The sequence below is a fragment of the Pezoporus wallicus genome, unplaced genomic scaffold (genome assembly GCF_028554395.1).
Source record: "Pezoporus wallicus isolate ANWC-B61680 ecotype Strahan unplaced genomic scaffold, APGP_CSIRO_Pwel_v1 contig_3486, whole genome shotgun sequence".
Taxonomy (NCBI): Eukaryota; Metazoa; Chordata; class Aves; order Psittaciformes; family Psittacidae; genus Pezoporus; species Pezoporus wallicus.
The window spans coordinates 3,373,863-3,391,901 of NW_026642292.1; the positions used below are offsets into that span (position 1 = coordinate 3,373,863).

At 52.4% G+C, this 18,039-nt stretch overlaps 1 protein-coding gene across 1 annotated transcript in view; it reads right to left on the reverse strand.

Annotated features, from left to right (window-relative positions):
- Nucleotides 1-12,759, reverse strand: part of TMEM63C (transmembrane protein 63C) — a 32,778-nt gene extending 20,019 nt beyond the window's left edge. Inside the window, exon 1 of the mRNA XM_057428547.1 lies at nucleotides 12,500-12,759. The gene's annotated coding sequence lies outside the window, so the exon portion shown is untranslated. The remainder of the gene's footprint in view (nucleotides 1-12,499) is intronic.
- Between the last annotated feature and the right edge of the window lie 5,280 nt (nucleotides 12,760-18,039).

The window sequence follows — 18,039 nt, forward strand, 5'->3', positions numbered from 1 at the left end:
GAAGCAGTTTGGGCACCAAAGGGCATGGTGACTTCTCCATCCCTCTACCTCAGTGCATGGGAGAACAGGCATACCACAGACCATATCCATTGCCAAAGGGTATAAGCACAGAGGAGATGGGAGCACAGACACCCCTCCAAAATCCCTTCCCTCTCAAGATCATGGCCTCCATGTCCAAAAAGCAAAGAGAAGTTGGGGATGGTTGTAGCCTGTGAGAGGAGCAGGTGCGGGTCAGCAGCATCCCTGGGCAAGGCTGTTTCACCACCTTCAGCATCTTCTGGGCAGCTGCCTGCACTGGAGAGTACCCCCACTGTGACAGTGCCTATGTCCCCAGGGCTGTGACCCACAGAGAGTGGAACCAGATCTCGTCAGGAAGCCAAGGTGCTGGATGCAGAGAGATTGGTAGCACAAACACTGATATGAATGCTGTGTTCACACTCTGCTAAGGCCACGGCACAGACAACCAGCAGCAGAAGACCTTATCTCATCACTGGTAGGATGGCAGCTGCCTCATACAGAACATACACCAGTGAGTCCCGTTAGCCTGCCAGAAACCAGACACATCTTCTAAACAAGGAGAACCACACCACAAGTGGCAACCAAGCTGGTGGGCTACAGAGGCTGAGGTCAGTCATTGTTATATAATGAAGATATGAATACCCAGATTGGTCAGGAGGACTCAACAGCCAGCATCCCTTGTCCCCACATTACCCACATGCACTGGGGTGCTCATGAGGATTGTGGGTATGAGTGCGGGAATGAGTGGGATGAATGACAAACTGTGTGTGCACAACTGAGTAAAATAACCCTGCTTAAAGACCGTGTAAATAAACATCATCTTCCCCACCTGTAGGCTCTGGCACTGTTCTCCCACCAAGGGGCACACATGGCTTGTATTGGTTTAAGGTGAGTCCTTGGGATGCAAATCCTACAGTGAGCCCCTTCCCCTCAGTGGTGAGCCTGCTGCCCCTGTCCCCAGTGCTTCTCACAGAAAGGTACGATGCAGAGTCACGGGAACCCAATGCACAGGCAGCAGGATGAGGCAAGAGGTATCTCTTCCTGGGACAAAAAATGTGTGTCCTCCCCACTGTTCTCTCCTCACTCACCACCCCAAACCTGCCCCACCACCACCAGGAGCACAAAACTGTGACACCATTTGGTGGAGTCAAGCAAGTTTTTCTGCTCACAGGACTGGCAGGTTGCAGCCACCTTTGGGAAAGCCTGTGCAGCATCATGCTGCCCCAAGGACTCACCTGAAGCCAACACAACATTTGAGAGCAAAAACCTCCCCTGTCACAGCCCCCTGTGGTGGCTGCAACATTGCCCCCAGCTCCTTGCCCACCATCCCCCCCCCCCCCCAGCACCACTGTGCAGATGCAGGGTGGATGCATTTTAGCACTAGGACAGAGTAAGCTCCATGTAAGAGTTTTCTGAACAAGGTGTCCCAGCCCCTGGCCCCCAGTGGGGCTCTCTATAGGATGACATCTGTGGCCTTCCTCTACAGTATAACAGCCACCTGCATAACCCTTCTCCAGGAGGGATGCTCTGGACTCAGGAAGGCAAGAATAAAACCAAACCGCAGGCAACCAAGAGCAAACGGTGCTTACAGTGAGATCTACAGCCAGGAGGTTTGTCTCGGCCAGCACCTCCTCCAATGCCATGCACAGAGCAGCACTTCTCCAGCACTTCCTCCACACGTGTGAGCAGCAGCTGCTGGAGCCATGGGAATTGGGAAGGAAGAACCCAAGCAGAGCTTATTCCTCCCACCCCCAGCCCTTTTTGCCACATTTGACTAAGCCACCACTGCAGGCTGGCTCTAACCTGAGTTTGGTTTATATTTCAACACCCTGCTGTGCACACAGTGGGCTTAGCCCTTCACACTGTACTTTGTGTGTGCAAAACACCAAGCAAATAGGAGCTAACTGGGCTGCAAGCTGCCCAGGGCAGGGACTTACGCTCATTCTGCATTGTACACCCTTGTCCTCCGATAATGCTTAAACCAACAGTCTTCAGCGCAAAGCATGACCTGGGCCAGGTCCAGCCCAAGCGAAGGGCAGGGAGCCGCTCAGCTGCTGGTGGGCAATGTCTGTGTGAGCAGCCAGCCAGGAAAGGGGGCTTATAATAAAGATATGGACAGATGTTTTGATAGCAACAGGACAAGAGCTGATGGTTTTAAACTAAAATAGGGTAGATTCAGACTAGATATAAGAAAGAAATGTTTTACCATAAGGGTGGTGAAATACTGGAACAAGTTGCCCAGATTGGTGGTAAATGCCCCATCCTTGGAAACATTAAAGGTCAGGTTGGGGAGGGCTCTTTGCAACCTGATTTAGTAGATAACCCTGGTCATTGCAGGGGGGTTAGAGTAGGTGACTTCTAAAAGTCCCTTCCAATCCAAACTTTTCTGTGATTCTGTGACTAAGCAGAAGCTGACTCCAGGGGATAAAGACCCAGGTTGTTCACAAGTGGGAAAGGGGCAGGGAGTCATCGCAGGGCTCTCAGCATACACACATGCACACACATGTGGAGAACACTGTTTCAGGAAAACAGTAAAGAGCTCCCTGGTACCACTAGGTCCCTGTTCTGAACGGGGATGCTGAACGCTGTTTGCAGTCCCCAGAGCAACCCCTGCACTTACAATTAATTAACAATGATATGTACAGATGAGGACAGCTCCCAGCCCCTGCTGCCTGTGAGGACCACCACAGCAGCTGGCCTTAGGGAAAGGCTTAAACTTCCCTGCAAAGGGTACCCTGAGTTGTTTATTGTTGTTATTAACACCAAGACCATGGCATGGTGCTCCCATGCACAGCCAGCACAGCAGCAGCAGTTCCCCTGGCACTCTCAGCAAGGCTGCAGAGGTGGTGGCATATGGGTCATGCCACCACTCAGTAACTACTCAAACAGAGGAGGATTTTAAGACCTCTGTGAAGTAAAGTGCCACCTCCACTGGGAAAAACACTCCCTCGTGGAAACCAATATGGAACCCAGGAGCAGCTGTGACACTGTTAGGGGCCAGCCCAAAGCTGTCAGTGTGGGTCAGAGGCATCTTTCACAGTGCCACAATGTGCCAGGAGCACTGTAGTGCCTGGAGATGCGGGGAAAAGCAGGATGGAGCTAAGGGAAAAGGCAGCTCTTTCCTCTCAGAGTCCCTTCCGCTTTTTGGGAAGCGGGGAGATGTGGGAGGTGGAGAGGAAAAGTGGGAGGTTTATCTGCTGCCTTTTATAAAGCCACCTGCTGCAGAGAGACTGCCAGCCATGGGAGCAAGCAGCACAGCTACAGCTCTCAACAGTGAGAGGGGAGAACCTTGACCTGGGGCAGAGGGAAGAAGAATGCCAAGAAGAGGACTTGGGCGGAGCATGAGAGGCACACAGAGTGGGAAGCCCAGTACTGCACTGCTTGGACCAGGCAACTCTGGTGGCTTTGTGCCATGGTGTCCTGCCTGGCTGGGATGACATTTCACTCCTGGGGATGGCAGGGACCCCACCACTGAGCTGGTGGAGAAAGTGGGTACATTTCAAGTCCCCTGCATGGTTGCTGCTGAGCTACAGCCAGCCCTCCTCACTGCTGCTGCCCGCAAGCCTGCTGTGTGACAGGGGCCAAGCACGGGTGCATGGCAGATTAGCACAGGTCTGGCACCCATACTGCTGGGCCCGGCTCTGCTCCACTGCAGCCCACTGCTGCTGGATAAGGACCTGGGGGCAGCCTGACACTGAGCACCCTCATCCCACAGCCTCCCAGGGGCCAGTATAAGGTGGGCAGCATGACACTCTCCCTCCCAGGGGCCAGCCTCCCCACTTTCGCTCCTTCCCAGCTTCAAGCAACCACAATGTTCCCCACAACCGATTCTGCTGCAGGAGCAAAGAAATACTCCTGCCCTGCCCAGCTCCCCTCTCTGCAAGCACAAACACTTCTTCCTGAGAGCAGTGAGTTACAACACTATATATACATATATATATATATACACACACACATCACATACGATTTTAGAGCATCTCTGGAGCTAGAACATTTCTGTTGCCTGTGCTCATTGCCAGGAGCAAAGCGAGGTTTGGGCTGCAGCAGGAAGGAACCCACGAGCATACTGCTTGCCAACCCTGGCCCAGGCGAGGCTTTCCTCCCACCTCTGCCCATCTTCTGAGCAGATGCAGGTAACACCAGACAACCTGGATGAATTACGCTGCCCTGGGAGTGTGGGAGCTGGCAGCTCAGCGAAGCCTCTGGCACCACAGGGCTGCACAAGCGAGGATGGCCCCAGCAGCTGCTGTGCTAGCTGCATCCAGCCACACCAGAGGGATTAGCTCTCAGCATACGTATTTGAGTCAATAGTGCATAAAAGGGAAGGGGAAGTCTTTGATGGTGAACACAAGGGCCTGCAACAGGAGAGCAAGGAGAGAAGGTGCTCCCCAAGGCCTGGCTCAGCCACCTCCATCCCCTGAGGATGCATCCAAATGGGATCCACCACAGTGCAACCTCTCCCCCAGTGTGCAAGCAAATTTGGTCCTTGAGAAGGAGGAGGGAAGAGGCTGAACCCGTCTAATAGTCTCAGCACCAGATTGAGCTGACTTTGCCTGGGTCATGGGCCAGCCGCTTGCCCTCCCACCAAATCCTGCCTCTGTGCAGGGCCAGCCTGGCACTGCTTTTCACTGGGCAGTGGAGGGAGCATGCAGTCAGTGTCTCCTGGTTGCTGGGGCACACATCCATCCACCTCTGCAGCCCATGCAGCCTTCAGGGAAGATCAGATGAAAGCTGCTGCTGCTGCGGTGACCAGGAGGGGAGGCAGCTCTCTCAGGCACACATGGAGCTGCAGACATGCTGCTCTGCAAAGCACCAACTGTTCCAGCCTCCTCCTAGCGCAATGGGTGCTCACACACACCAAGAAGACAGCTTGTCCCCATCATTCCCATCACCCCCTGGGGAATTCCCCTTGCCCAGGACACCAAAGCACAGCCTCATCCAGGTATGTGCTACAGGGCAGGGCAGAGCCAAGCAGGGTAGAGCAGACAGCCCTTTGCACCCACCAGCCTGCTCTAGTCTCCTCCATGAAGAGGACCTGGAGAGTCAAATGGCCCTGGAGCATCAGAGATAAGAGTGAAATCACTGGGCTATGGGGATGGGCACGTTGATGCATCCCAAACCAGTGGGAATGGGACAAGATGCATGGCAAGGAGTGGGGTTCAGGTTCCCCCTGACATGCACCTACCACAGGTGAATGGCCCAGTGTACAAAGATAAGCAGGGCACAGTCAGCACACAGCCTCTGCTGTGCCAGTGCTGAGGCTGGCACTGCCTGCACCCACTGCCCTGTCTTCCTGCCCATCTCCAGCCATGCCCATTGGCAAAGGGCCTCGGGAGTGATGGATGTGATGGAGGATAACACAGGAAATGGCTTCTCTCCCTTCAGCAAGAGAAAGAAGTGTCACATCTGGACAAGTTCAGCAGCCAGGCTGGGAAAGGGACAAGGCATCAGCAGGAGAGATGCTGTGGGCCACGAGGCACCAGAGGATGTGGTGAGACAGATGGCAGATTTGGCAGTGGTGTGGTCATGAAGGGACATGCAAGCTCTTCCCGCTGCAAGGGGAAGTGCACAACACTGCCCAGGCTGGCAGGTTTGGGGCAGCTCGCATCCTTTCAAACATGCCACATCCAACAGCAGGCGCCAGAGACGCTCCATAGGCAAGTCAGCCTTGGAAAAAAGCTACCTGGGATCAGGGAGAAACAGGAAAAAAAATCAGGGTGGCAAGTGTTAGGGAGGCAGAGAAATTGTCTCTGGTTTCTCTGCACAAGTTTGCCTTCCCTGCACACAGGGCCACGTAGCACTTGGGAAGGGCTGGCAATCCCTGAACTGCTCTGCTAGCCTGCCAGCACTGTGGGGTCCGCATGCAGCCATCTCCTGCCCTCCACAGCATCATGGCTTGCATGCTCACAGGGAAGAGAAAAGGAAAGGAGATTAAACATGAGGCACTGTAGCAGATGGCTACAAAAGGAGCTTCCCCAAGCCTGAGTGCCCTTGTCCTTCCAGAGTACTTTGGACACAGCAGTGCTGGCACCAGGAATACAGCTGGCCAAAGAGATCTGGGGCCAAAACAGGAAGCCATGTCCCAGCACGAGCCACTGCAAGCCTCTCCGCACCCCAGCAGCCACTGAAGCCCTGCCACAATTAGCAAGAATCAGACAGGCTCTGTGTCCATTTTGGGAGAGATGCTCAGGGATACAACATTGATACAGAGGGGTTTTCACAGTGGCTGGGTGTCCTGGCCCAGCCCCAGTCCAGAAGCCTGCTTTCCGCCTGGTTTTGTACAACCTGTTCTCCGTGCCTGCATCCCTACCCAGCACATCCCAAACATCCCCCCATGACCGTTGCTATGACTTGAACTAACCTGGAAGTCTTTAAAATGTGCTGTCTTCAGGAGGTGGCCCAGCCGCTGCGGCTGTTATTAACAGTACTCGCTTTGGGTTTTGTTTGTGTTTGCTTGTTTGTTTGTTTGCTTCTGAACAAGGAAGAATTTGATGAAATTTCATGGAAGAAAACACAAGAAATTAAAAACTTGGATGAAAGAAAAATGAAACTTGATGAAAATCTCCCAATAGCAAAACACAATGAAGCTGCCTGATGAGAAGATTAGCAGCAGTGTAATAGGAAAGGAAAGAGCAATAAAGAGGACTTGGAACCAGAACAAATGAAGGAGTGATGTCTTCTGGAAACATTTACCTGACTTAAAAGTAATCAGATTTTGTGTGAACTGGAAACTTTTTAAATTAAAAGACAGCCAATTGGAACCCGGCAGTGGTAACAACTGCATGCTGAGACCTCGGGTCACTCTCGGCAGTCAAAAATAAGTCAGTGGAAATTCATGCAGTGCCCCTGCCGCCAGGCCTGCTCAGTAGCTGAGCGCCTGGAGCTCAAGCCTGATCAACTCCAAAAGTGGCTCTGACAGCAGCAACCCTTCTGAAAGCAGAAGGGTAAAAAGTTTCAATTAATTTAGTGCTGATTAGTTTAGTTAAAGTTCAGAAAATTACTGCGGTTAGTGCAGGACAGCCTGGTTCCCTTCCCAAGCCTGATGAAGATGAAATGAGAGAGGATAATCTCTACTAGTTCTGAATCCTTGAAAGCCAGAAATAGTCAGGTTATATCACTGGCTATATTTTATACCTCCTATAATAAAGTTCTGTTCCTATAATATAGTATTGTAGTAATGAAATACAGTATGTTACTACAGTATCATTAAATTCATTACATATACAAATAATGCTTTCATAAACTTATTCTTTTGCTTTTGTGGACCCACACATTTTAAGCTGGTTTATTTAACCAACAAGAAACCATTCTGTAAATGCTTGCTTTCTGCATTTTGAATTGGATTTTCCACTGAAATATAGCTGGACCAAATTTATAATAAATAAAGAAGGAATATCTAAGAAAGAAACGTGTCGCTCACCGTTTTCTAATGCAAGAAATGTAGACATTAAGAACCTAAATAACCATATGTTACACTGAAAACCCACTCACTTAAGCATGGTGAAGCCTCCTGCTCAGCCCTAAGTACCACAACATACATACTTATCACTGAGAAGCAACTTGTCCTTAGGAAAAGAGTAGAAGTATACAAATACAGCAAGATTAAAACTAGGCACCTAAGTCATTGCTTTCTGATCATTAATTTAAATCCTGACTCTAATCCATCCTCCTACTCAGATGCAGGTCAGGAGCCAAACAAGGCACAGATCAAACTTACACTAAAGTCTATGAAATTTGGTTTGGTTTTGTGCCATTTCTGCCATTATACTTTCCTCCTGCAGAGTCCTGCCATCTGTGACCTCTCCCTGACAAAAGCAGCTCAGAAACAGAAGGAATGGTGCAAGTCCCCAGCCTGGAGCCTGCAAGCCCTGGGAGTCTCTTACCCATGTATAGACCTCCAGACCCCTGCTTGCAGGTACAGAGGAGTTCGGCAAGCCGCTGAATTTCTGGTCATTTCTCTAATGCTGCCTTGGGGGTTACCCCATGGTGACTTCAAGATGGGACAAATAATCACAGAATCATCGAGGCTGAAGGGAGACAGGCTAGTCCAGCCTTCCTTCTCAAAGCAGTGTCAGCTACAGGGGATTGCTCAGGGTCATGTCCAGGCAGGTTTTGATTATCTTCAAAATGAAGATTCTGCTCCAAGCCAGAGCCACGCCAAGAAGACTGTTTCAACCTGCTGATGCAACCAGGTCCTCCAGCCAGATAGGTCCCAAGCCCCAGGCTACTGGAGGCTGTCCCAGTGCCACCTGTGCCCTATGGTGCACATAGCTGCACTGTGCCCTATGGCCCATGGTCAGCCGCTTCCAAGCCTTGCAAGTCACCCATCAGCTTGCCAGCCCTCATGTAACATCTCAGCACTCAACCTGTGCCACTTCTCTGGCATGTCATCTTAGTGTGTGTCACCTGCTGGGTGAGTAGCACAGCAAGGGGACTCCTCTGGTAGGGTCACCTTGGCTTGGCCAACGCAGTGTCCCCAGGTCTTGTCTCAGGGTACGAAGAGCTCACTGGCTTACAGCTGGGAGCTGCTCCTTACCTATCCTTCCAAACCTGGGTTTTGCCCTAACTCCCCACCTCTACCTTATCTGAATTTCAGTCTCCCATACACTCTCCAACACAGCACATTATGGAGCTCCTTGTGTCAATCTCTGCCATCATCTTCCAGCTAACAATAAAGTACTCCCAGTGAACCAGGTCCAGAGCCCGTTCCTCTCCCTATTAGGAGGAACTCTAAATTACATGATGACATGTTTTCCCACTTCTCATAACCTGCCTTTTAGCACTTGCGGGTGCAGTGAAGTTTAGCTCACTCAGATCCTGCCTTCCTCTCAGCTCACCCACAATCTGCACATGACAAGACACAAAATGCTGGTGCTGGGGGTAGGATAATCGGGTCACCCAAAGCTTTCACATGCTCCCACTGAACAGGAGCACTGAGCCTATCCCTTCTCCTCTGTTTAGAACTCCATTTTAGACACATCTTTATTTGAGATCAAACTACAACAGCACAGAAGCCCCTCCTTGGTCAAAATGAATGCCACAGCTTCTCATGGGTACTCTGCTGGGAACTGCACAACTGATCCTGGCGTAGAAACACTTCCATACAGTGGTGTTTATGCTCCCCAGAGGCTGGGCAGCATTACAGTAATTTCAATTAGGAAGGCAATTCCTCAGCCAAAGAGGTTTTCTCTGCAGCCCTTAGCATGGCTGCAGCTCTTACGCCAACACAACCATGCACTAAGAGAGGGCTGTACCAGGACAGGCAAAGCAGGACAGCACTGGGGCTTTGGCAACCACGAAGATGAGTCATAAAAAGCAAACCTGGTGAGGAAGTGTGAGATCGAGCGAGAGCGGAACCACCACAGAGGTGAGGGTAATGCAGGGACCAGGTCAGCGGGCTGAGAGAGGGGAGCCCATGCCCCCTGCCACACTGCTCCACCCCACTTCCCTCTGCCTCTGCAGAGAGGCCCTGGGGACATGCCATGCCCAGTCTCACCCATTAACCAGCAGTAATAGTGGCCTGGGTGGTGGGAAGGGCTGTGCACCATTACCTGGCACAGTCTGGCCCATTGTTGTTGTAATAGTGTAAGCAACCTGCTGCCATTGTCCCCACCTAATAACAAGGTGTGATTACAGACTAATTATCAGTCCCAACTACATTTGAAGCAATAACTTCAAGCCAGCTTCAAAAAGATGTTTAGGCATCTTAAAGTCCGGGTAGATGCCAAGTGAGATCCTCAAAAGCTCTAAGATCTCTTGATGTTGAGGGATCTGATAGCTGGTTAGGGACTGAACATAATCAAGCCATAGCTGAAGGAAATTGGGAGTGGAGACTCTTGTCCTGAAACAACCCCGAAGCAAACCTGCTTTTGCTCTGAGCACAGTGCGTCAGCAATGCAGCTTTTCCTTCAAATTTAGGGCTAAGTATATCAAACGTGTTTACAGCAATTAAAGTATGTAAGAAGAGCTGTTTCACCAAACGCAGACTAACAACAGTATAAGGGTTTGGTGTCTATAGGAGTCATGAGGTGTCAGCATTTGCACAGCACACTGATGCTTGCCTAAGAGTTTAGGTGACTGATTAGTTTAATATCAACTGAAATCACCTGTAGGTGTTAGAAGCATTTCTCCCTCTCCTTGCTGCCTTGGGGAAGCTTTCGCAGCCTGTTAGGATGGAAGTATTTCCTGTGAGGAATATTTTAAAGCAGGGACACTCCTCCTTTTACAACTCTGCAGATGTCAGCTCTGAAGCTGCCTTACTTTCCCTTGGGCCTCTGCATGGAAGGACAGTATTTATCTGTGAGGGCCTACACACACCCCTGATCAGCGTCCCCAGCAAGCACTGCTATTTCTGTCCCCATCTGCAGGACCACCCTGTGTTTGCCACTGTCAGCAGTCACCAACCCAGGGATGAACTAGTTAACCTCAGGGAAAGCTTTTCAGGGAAGAGCAGCCACAGATCCCAGTTTTATCACAGAGAAAAATAAAAAAGCTGAAAGGCATTCAGATGGAGCTGCAGGAGCCAAGATGCTGTCATGGGAAGAAGGCAGAGGTTTAAACTTACAGGGAAGCCAGGAAAGCCCATACATCCTATGGAGTCAGAGGCTGCAGGGGTGCGGCAGCCTCCCTGCTTTTATTTATTACTTATTTGTTTGCCAGTGGCTGTTTGCCAGGCTACTTAAGAAAATCCTTCCTGAAAGAGCTGTTTCTGCTTCCCTCTCCATCTGCTGCCCAGCCCTGACTACCACTTTGCAGGGTAGCAGGGAAGGCAGCAAGGCCAAGGTTCAGGTCTGGTCTCAGGAGCAGTCTTTCTGCCTTCTGTTTTTTTCCACACTTTCTCCACTCTGAACAAATACCTCAGTCCACTTCAACAGCACCTGTTATCCCAAATGGCACATTCTGCCCTCACTCCACTGCTCAGACAAGCAGCCTGACCTGTCACACAGCATTGTAAAACCCCAATATGGGGCAAAGTGCTTTCTCATACCTTGTTAGGCCCACCCAGCTTTCCCCTCACCTCCTGTTCCCCCTTCGAACTTTCTAGAAGGGAAGAGGGCAGCTATGTACATCAATCCTGGAGATGGTGGTTAAACAGTTAAAAGGAAAAAGATGTTCATGCAGAAATAACATCTGCCAGCCAGACAAAGGTCTCTCTTTCTTCTGCATAACACTCATTCTGTTCATGAGGTTTCTGAATTGCAAACACAGTGTGCAGCACCACTGCTCCTAGAAAGGATGGGGAAGCAAGCAAGGACCTTGATCCGTGGACAAAACTGCATGAAGTCATAAACTGCGGGAGAGATGCTCAGCCAGAGCATTAGCTCATCCTGACCTGACAGCCCTTTCAGAGGCATCAGTCTCTCAAAGCTGGAGAGAGAAATAGGGAGATGTTCCCCTCATCTACCCTGCTATCATGAAGCATTTCTGACACTGTCAGGTATGGCTCTCAGAAGGAGGATTCTGTGGCCAGGATGACGTGGGAACCGAACACAAGCCATGACACAGCGGTGGGATGACACTATTATCTCGCATCAGAGGACAGCGGTGCAGGCCAGTGTGTGTGCCCTGGGAAAGGACACTGAGGGCTTGGGACTCATTTCCTGCTGTTGCTACTGACTTACTCCAGGAGCACAAGGAAGCCCCTGTACCTCACAGGGCCTCAGCCGCCCATCAGGCGGGCGGAGACAAACATTTGTTAAAACCACTTCGTGTGTGGTCCACTACGAGGGCAAGAAAACAGCGTCTAAACAGAGCCAAATGCCTAGAAATCTCCCACAGCAACAAGCCAAACCCGTCCCTGCACCCCGGACCCGCAGGTCGTCCTCCCGAGCTGCACCCGGGTGCTGCCCAAGGCGGTGCTGGCACACCCGCCCAGGGAGTCGAGCAAGTTGCCGTGAGCATCCCGCAGCGCAGTGCCAAAGCCAGGCCCACCCAGGGAGGCGCAGCTAAGCACGGCGGGGCCAGGACTAGCCCCACACAGGGAGCGTCTTCCCAACCCCCTTCCCCAGTCTCCCCACCGGCAGGACCCCCCGACCCATCCTGCATCCCACGAGCCCCACGGGCCACCACTCGCTGGAGCCCCGCTGCCCGCAAGGCCCCCGCCTGCTGCCGCGGCAGGCGCCGGCTGAGCTCCGCAACTCGGACCGCGGCTCCCGTCCCGCAGCCGCCACCTCCCGTCCCGGACTGACCTGCTGGGGGGTCCCGGCCCCGCTTCGCTCCGGGCTCTGTGCCCGCCGCCGCCCCCCCGCACAGCCCGGCCGCTGGCTGCTCGGCCCGGCACCGGCTGGGGAAGGGGCCGGGGCCGCCGCCGCTCCGCCTCTCCGCCCGCCCCGCTGCGGCGGAGAGGCCGCGGTCCCCAGGCTGCTCCCCCCGCCTCACAGGTGCTCTGGCGCCGGGGCCTGCGCTGCCGGCCGCCAGGCTGAAACACGGCCGGAGCTGCGGGCCCGAAATGGGGTCGGGCAGCCCCCGCCGCACTGCCTACCATGCGCCCGCGGCATCCCTGCGGGGAGGAGAGGTCCCGGCGGCCCCTGCTCTCTGTACCGGGAGGCGGCGCGGAGCTGCCGGCGGAGAGGCTGGGTGCGGGTCTGCGCGCCTCAGGCTATTCTGGGTCTGGGGCTGTGCCCGCTGCATCAGCCCCTCCTCGGGGTGGCTGCCGGGAGTGTGCCACCGGGGAGAGCGGAACGGGCCTCGGGGCAGCCAGCCACCGCCGAGGGGCGCACGGGGCAGCCCTCACACACAGCGGCAGGGGGATGGATGGGTGTGTTTGAGACCTCAACAGCCTGTGCAAAGCGCCTCTGTCGTTGCTGCGGCATCGCTCAGTTGCGTGGCAGAGGTGGTAGCTAAGAGGCTTCCTAGGGGTCTTATTTCCGCAGAGCGGCCATGCCTTTCTGCCATCGGGAGTGACCGGCAGGTGGGACCAGGGACCTGAGCCAGCAAGGTGCAAAGGGGCTTTGAGAGCCTGATTTTGCTTAACAATTCCACCTTGCTCGTCATCTCTCCAGTCCGTGAGGATGCAGGCAGCGTACCCTGTGCTGGAGGAGCGGCTGGCAGCACATCCAGGGGTGCGATACTGGGTGTCTCGCCTGGACACCGCTGTTCACAACGAGTGATCAGGTACACACCCGGAACTTGGCTACCACGTAACGGCCACTTCAACAGCACCTTTTATCTCAAATGGCACAAAATGTAACCGCAGGGAAGTCCCAGGTGCTTCACTGCTGCCGCCTTACATAGGGAGCCCGGGAACCCACATCTGTGGCTTCTCCAGATGCTGAGTAAACAGTGTTGCTCTGCAGCATCCACTGAAGGCTCCTTTGGGCTCATTTAATCTCTTTCAGGGTGAAGAAGTACAAGCCCCTGCCATTTAAAGGACCTTCCAGTCTGACAAGCACAGCTATAAATGCCACCAGGAGAAGCATCAGGGAACAAAACCGTAATGAACTGTCAGCTAAGAACCTTCCTTCATACTACAGGTGGAAGCAGGCTGGCACAGCTCACAGACATGAGGAACCAGGGGGTGAAAACCAGGTGTCTCCCTTAGTGTCTCTTTTTTTCAAGCTCCCCAAGCCTGAGGTGGGACTCAGACGATTTATGCTCTGCTGGAGCATGGTGCAGAGCACAGGTGGGCTACAACAAGGTGCATTTAGATAAAACTTTACTATAAATAAGACCTTTTCCTTGACTGGTGACTTCTAGAAGCTACTATAGCGCAAACAATAGAAGCCTAAAACTTTAGGGAACAGCTGAACAAAAAAAAAAGATTTCCAAATCTCTTTCATTGTCATTTCCTTCAGCCCCAGCAATACGTGTGATGTGGAGAAGTCACACAGCTTGCCCCCTTTACTCCAGACAAGCCAGCACCAGTCCTACAGCGTCACTGAGGCTTGGCTGCTGCCTGGCAGCAGGTGACACTGTCTGCCTCAGGAAAAGCAGAGAGGACTGTGCTGGTTTAGTACAATATGTGCTGTGCAAATGCTGAGAGGCAGAGGCTTGTGGGAGAAACAGATCTGTAGGTTTTCTAAAATTACTTGTGATTATGATTTGCCATTGAGTTCCCAATATCCAATATACTACTTCTCAGCAAGTGCAGACTGTTTTGCACAAGCCATGGCTTCTCTGACATACTGAATTATAAAATGGTTAGGATTGGAAAGGACCTTAAGATTGTCTAGTTCCAACCCCTCTGCTATGGGCAGGAATGCCTTGCATTAGACCATGTCACCCAAGGCTCTGTCCAACCTGGCCTTGAACACTGCCAGAGGTGGGGCATTCACAACTTCCCTGGGCAACCCATTCCAGTGCCTCAACACCCCCACAATAAAGAATTTCTTCCTTATATCTGACCTGAACTTCCCCTGAAGCACTGCTTAAATGGGTAAACCCATTACCCCTTGTCCTACCACTACAGTCCCTGATGAAGAGTGCCTCTCCGGCATCCTTGTTAGGCCGCCTTCAGATACTGGAAGGCTGCTATGAGGTCTCCACGCAGCCTTCTCTTCTCCAGGCTGAACAGCCCCAACTTTCTCAGCCTATCTTCATACAGGAGGTGCTCCAGTCCCCTGATCAACCTTGTGGCCCTCCTCTGGACTTGTTCCAACAGTTCCATGTCCTTTTTATGTCGAGGACACCAGAACTCTACCCAATACTCCAAGTGAGGTCTCATGAGAGCAGAATAGAGGGGCAGGATCACCTCCTTCAACCTGCTGGTCACTCTGCTTTTGAACTTCCTTCATAATGGAAACCAATACGCTCCATCAGTTAAAGTGGCAAATGCTGCTGGGAAGTCTTGACTTCTGAGCAGAGCTGGCAACCTTGCTGCTGGTGAGCTAGCCCAGTCCCAAAGGACTGACCACCCACTCCCCCTCCCTTGGTCTGCCAAAACATCAGGATCACACTAAGCTGAGAAAACCTACCCTGTGCCTATGCCATTCCTTGGAGATCACAGTATCACAGTATCACAGTATGCTAGAGATTGGAAGGGACCTCGAAAGATCATCTAGTCCAATCCCCCTGCCGGAGCAGGAACACCTAGATAATGTTACACAGGAATGTGTCCAGGCGGGTTTTCAATGTCTCCAGGGAAGGAGACTCCACAACCTCCCTGGGCAGCCTGTTCCAGTGTTCCGTCACCCTCACTGAGAAGAAGTTTCTTCTCAAGTTTAAGTGGAACCTCTTGTGTTCCAGTTTGTACCCATTACCCCTTGTCCTATCATTGTTTGCCACCGAGTAGAGCCTGGCTCCATCCTCGTGACACTCCCCCTTTATATATTTATAGACACTGATAAGGTCACCCCTCAGTCTCCTCTTCTCTAAACTATAGAGACCCAGCTCCCTCAGTCTTTCCTCATAAGGGAGATGTTCCACTCCCTTAATCATCTTCGTTGCCCTGCGCTGGACTCTCTCCAGCAGCTCCCTGTCCTTCTTGAACTGAGGGGCCCAGAACTGGACACAATATTCCAGATGGGGTCTCACCAGGGCAGAGTAGAGGGGAAGGAGGACCTCTCTCGACCTACTAACCACCCCCTTCTAATACACCCCAGGATGCCATTGGCCTTCTTAGCCACAAGGGCACAGTGTTGGCTCATGGTCATCCTGTCGTCCACTAGGACCCCCAGGTCCCTCTCCCCTACACTGCTCTCTAACAGGTCGTTCCCCAACCTATACTGGAACCTGGGGTTGTTCCTGCCCAGACGCAGGACTCTACACTTTCCCTTGTTATATTTCAACAAGTTATTCCCTGCCCAACTCTCCAGCCTGTCCAGGTCTCGCTGGATGGCAGCACAGCCTTCTGGCGTGTCAGCCACTCCTCCCAGCTTAGTGTCATCAGCAAACTTGCTGATAGTACACTCAATTCCCTCATCTAAATCGTTGATGAGTATATTAAATAATACTGGTCCCAGTACTGACCCTTGAGGCACTCCACTAGTTACAGGCCTCCAACTAGACTCCGCCCCATAGACTACAACTCTCTGGCTTCTCTCCTTCAGCCAGTTCGCAGTCCACCTCACTACCTGATCATCCAGACCACACTTCCTCAATTTAGCCGTGAGGATGCTGTGGGAGACTGTGTCAAATGCTTTGCTGATACTTGTTTCTTCCTAGCTCTGGCCCAGATTGTGCCTAGAATAGAGCAGAATAGAGAAAACAGAACAGAACTGAACCGAACCAAACCAAACTGAACTGCATGGAACTGAACAGAAGAGAACAGACCAAGAGGTAAACCCAGAGAAATCCAAGCAAGGAGAAAAAATCCTTCATTTTCCAATATGTATTGGGCCTCGGTGACTGTGACTTCATTCCAAGAAGATCCTTACAGGTTCTTCTTATGGATTTACAAGGGCTTAGGCATTGCAAGGTTTTAAGTCCCTCCACACCCCTGGGAAGCACAAGCAGCGTGTGGCTCAGCCTCCAGCTCTATGTGCAGAGCAGCCCTTTACCTCCTTCCTGCACTGCTTAAACCCTGCAGCAGTGCAGGAGAGATGCAGAGCCGCAGCCAGAGGCAGCACGAAGATGCAGCACAGGGAGCTGCTTCATAGTCGGAGCTGTAGCACTGCATCCTGCTGTCTGTGTGATGCTCCCAATTGCAATTCCCCTTTTCCATTTCTTACGGCTTTTACTATGTAAGCTGTAAAGCCCAGGCAGGCTCAGGGACTCAGGCTGAGTTTGTCTAGACACTTTTCAGGCAAGATGGTGACTACTTGAGAACAAAGACTGGAGAAAAAGACTGCTTTGCTCATCTGAAAAGAAAAAGGCTTGTAGTTTCTCCTTGGGCAGCTCCTGTGTCTCCCAGCCTCAGAGCCAAGTGCTGGCAAAGGTGCGGCATTTAGCCAGGGATGTGCCTTTGAATATCCCTGTGGAGCTGGTGTATGTCCCTGGAAAACTGCAGCTTGTGCAGGCCAGGGGCAGACTTGGGGTGGGTGTGAGTATGAAAACATCCTTTAGCTGCTGTTTCCTGCTCCTGGAGCCAACACGACTGTGTCTGTGTGCCCAAGCAGGCCAGCCTAGCATGGCACAGCAATCCCAGGATGTCCCCGTGCCGGCTGATTACCACCAGGATGGGTGGGCCAGCTGGGGTGTGGCGAGCACAACTCACAAGCCCTCATCCAGGGTTTGCCTGTAGGCAACCATGGAAGAGAGCCCTCACTTCCCTTGCACACGTAAGGGAGCCAGTGGGGCTTCATGGGGCTCTGCAGTGTGGACAGGTCTGAACATGGCAGTGGGAAACAGGGCTGGGAATAGCTGGTAGTGGCATAAGCTGGATGTTGCCTCAGACCTTCTCACCTGCAGACTGCTTCCAGGACAGAATTACTTGTTTCCTTGGAGGATTTTTTTCTTATCATTACATTATGCTCACGCTTCAAAAGGAGGAATGAATTTCTTTTCATCCCTAGGACAAGGGGGAGATTATCCCCTGGGTATTGATGGAAGCTCACACCTGAGGAGGTTAAAGTGCATTTGCCCAGCGATGCTGGGTGGTTTCCTCTGTTGTTGGCACAGCACAGGGCACAGACCTTCTGTGCTGACTTCAGCCGGGCTGTGGGCGCTTGGCATTCCTTCCAGCTGGATTCAAGTCTCCGAGCAAGCACCTGGAAAATGGAATCTGAGCAGTCTAGTCCTGGTGCAAAGGAAGGGTGAGTGAGCCTCAGGAGGGAGGCTGCTCCCCACACCTGCCTGCCTCCTTCCTGAAATACCTCCTGCCTCCCATAGCTAAGGAAACAGAGCTCCAGCAGGCAGCAGCTTCTCCCAGTGCACCACTGCTGGATCCCTGAGCATGGGAGGATGTGAGCACTGTCCGGGCAGGCAGCATCAGCCATGCACAGCCTGGCCAGGGCCTCAATGCAGGGCAGCACTTCCCACCTACCCCCCAAAATCTGTGTCAGAGCCGGCTTCGACAGACCCACATCCCCCTGCACAGGGCAGGGCTCTGCTCCTTTCCCCGGGATCTGCCTGCAGGGGATCTCTGGTCCCGAGCAAGATGCTTCTCCTTTCCCACAGGAGAACACAGGGCTCGTGCTTTGCAAA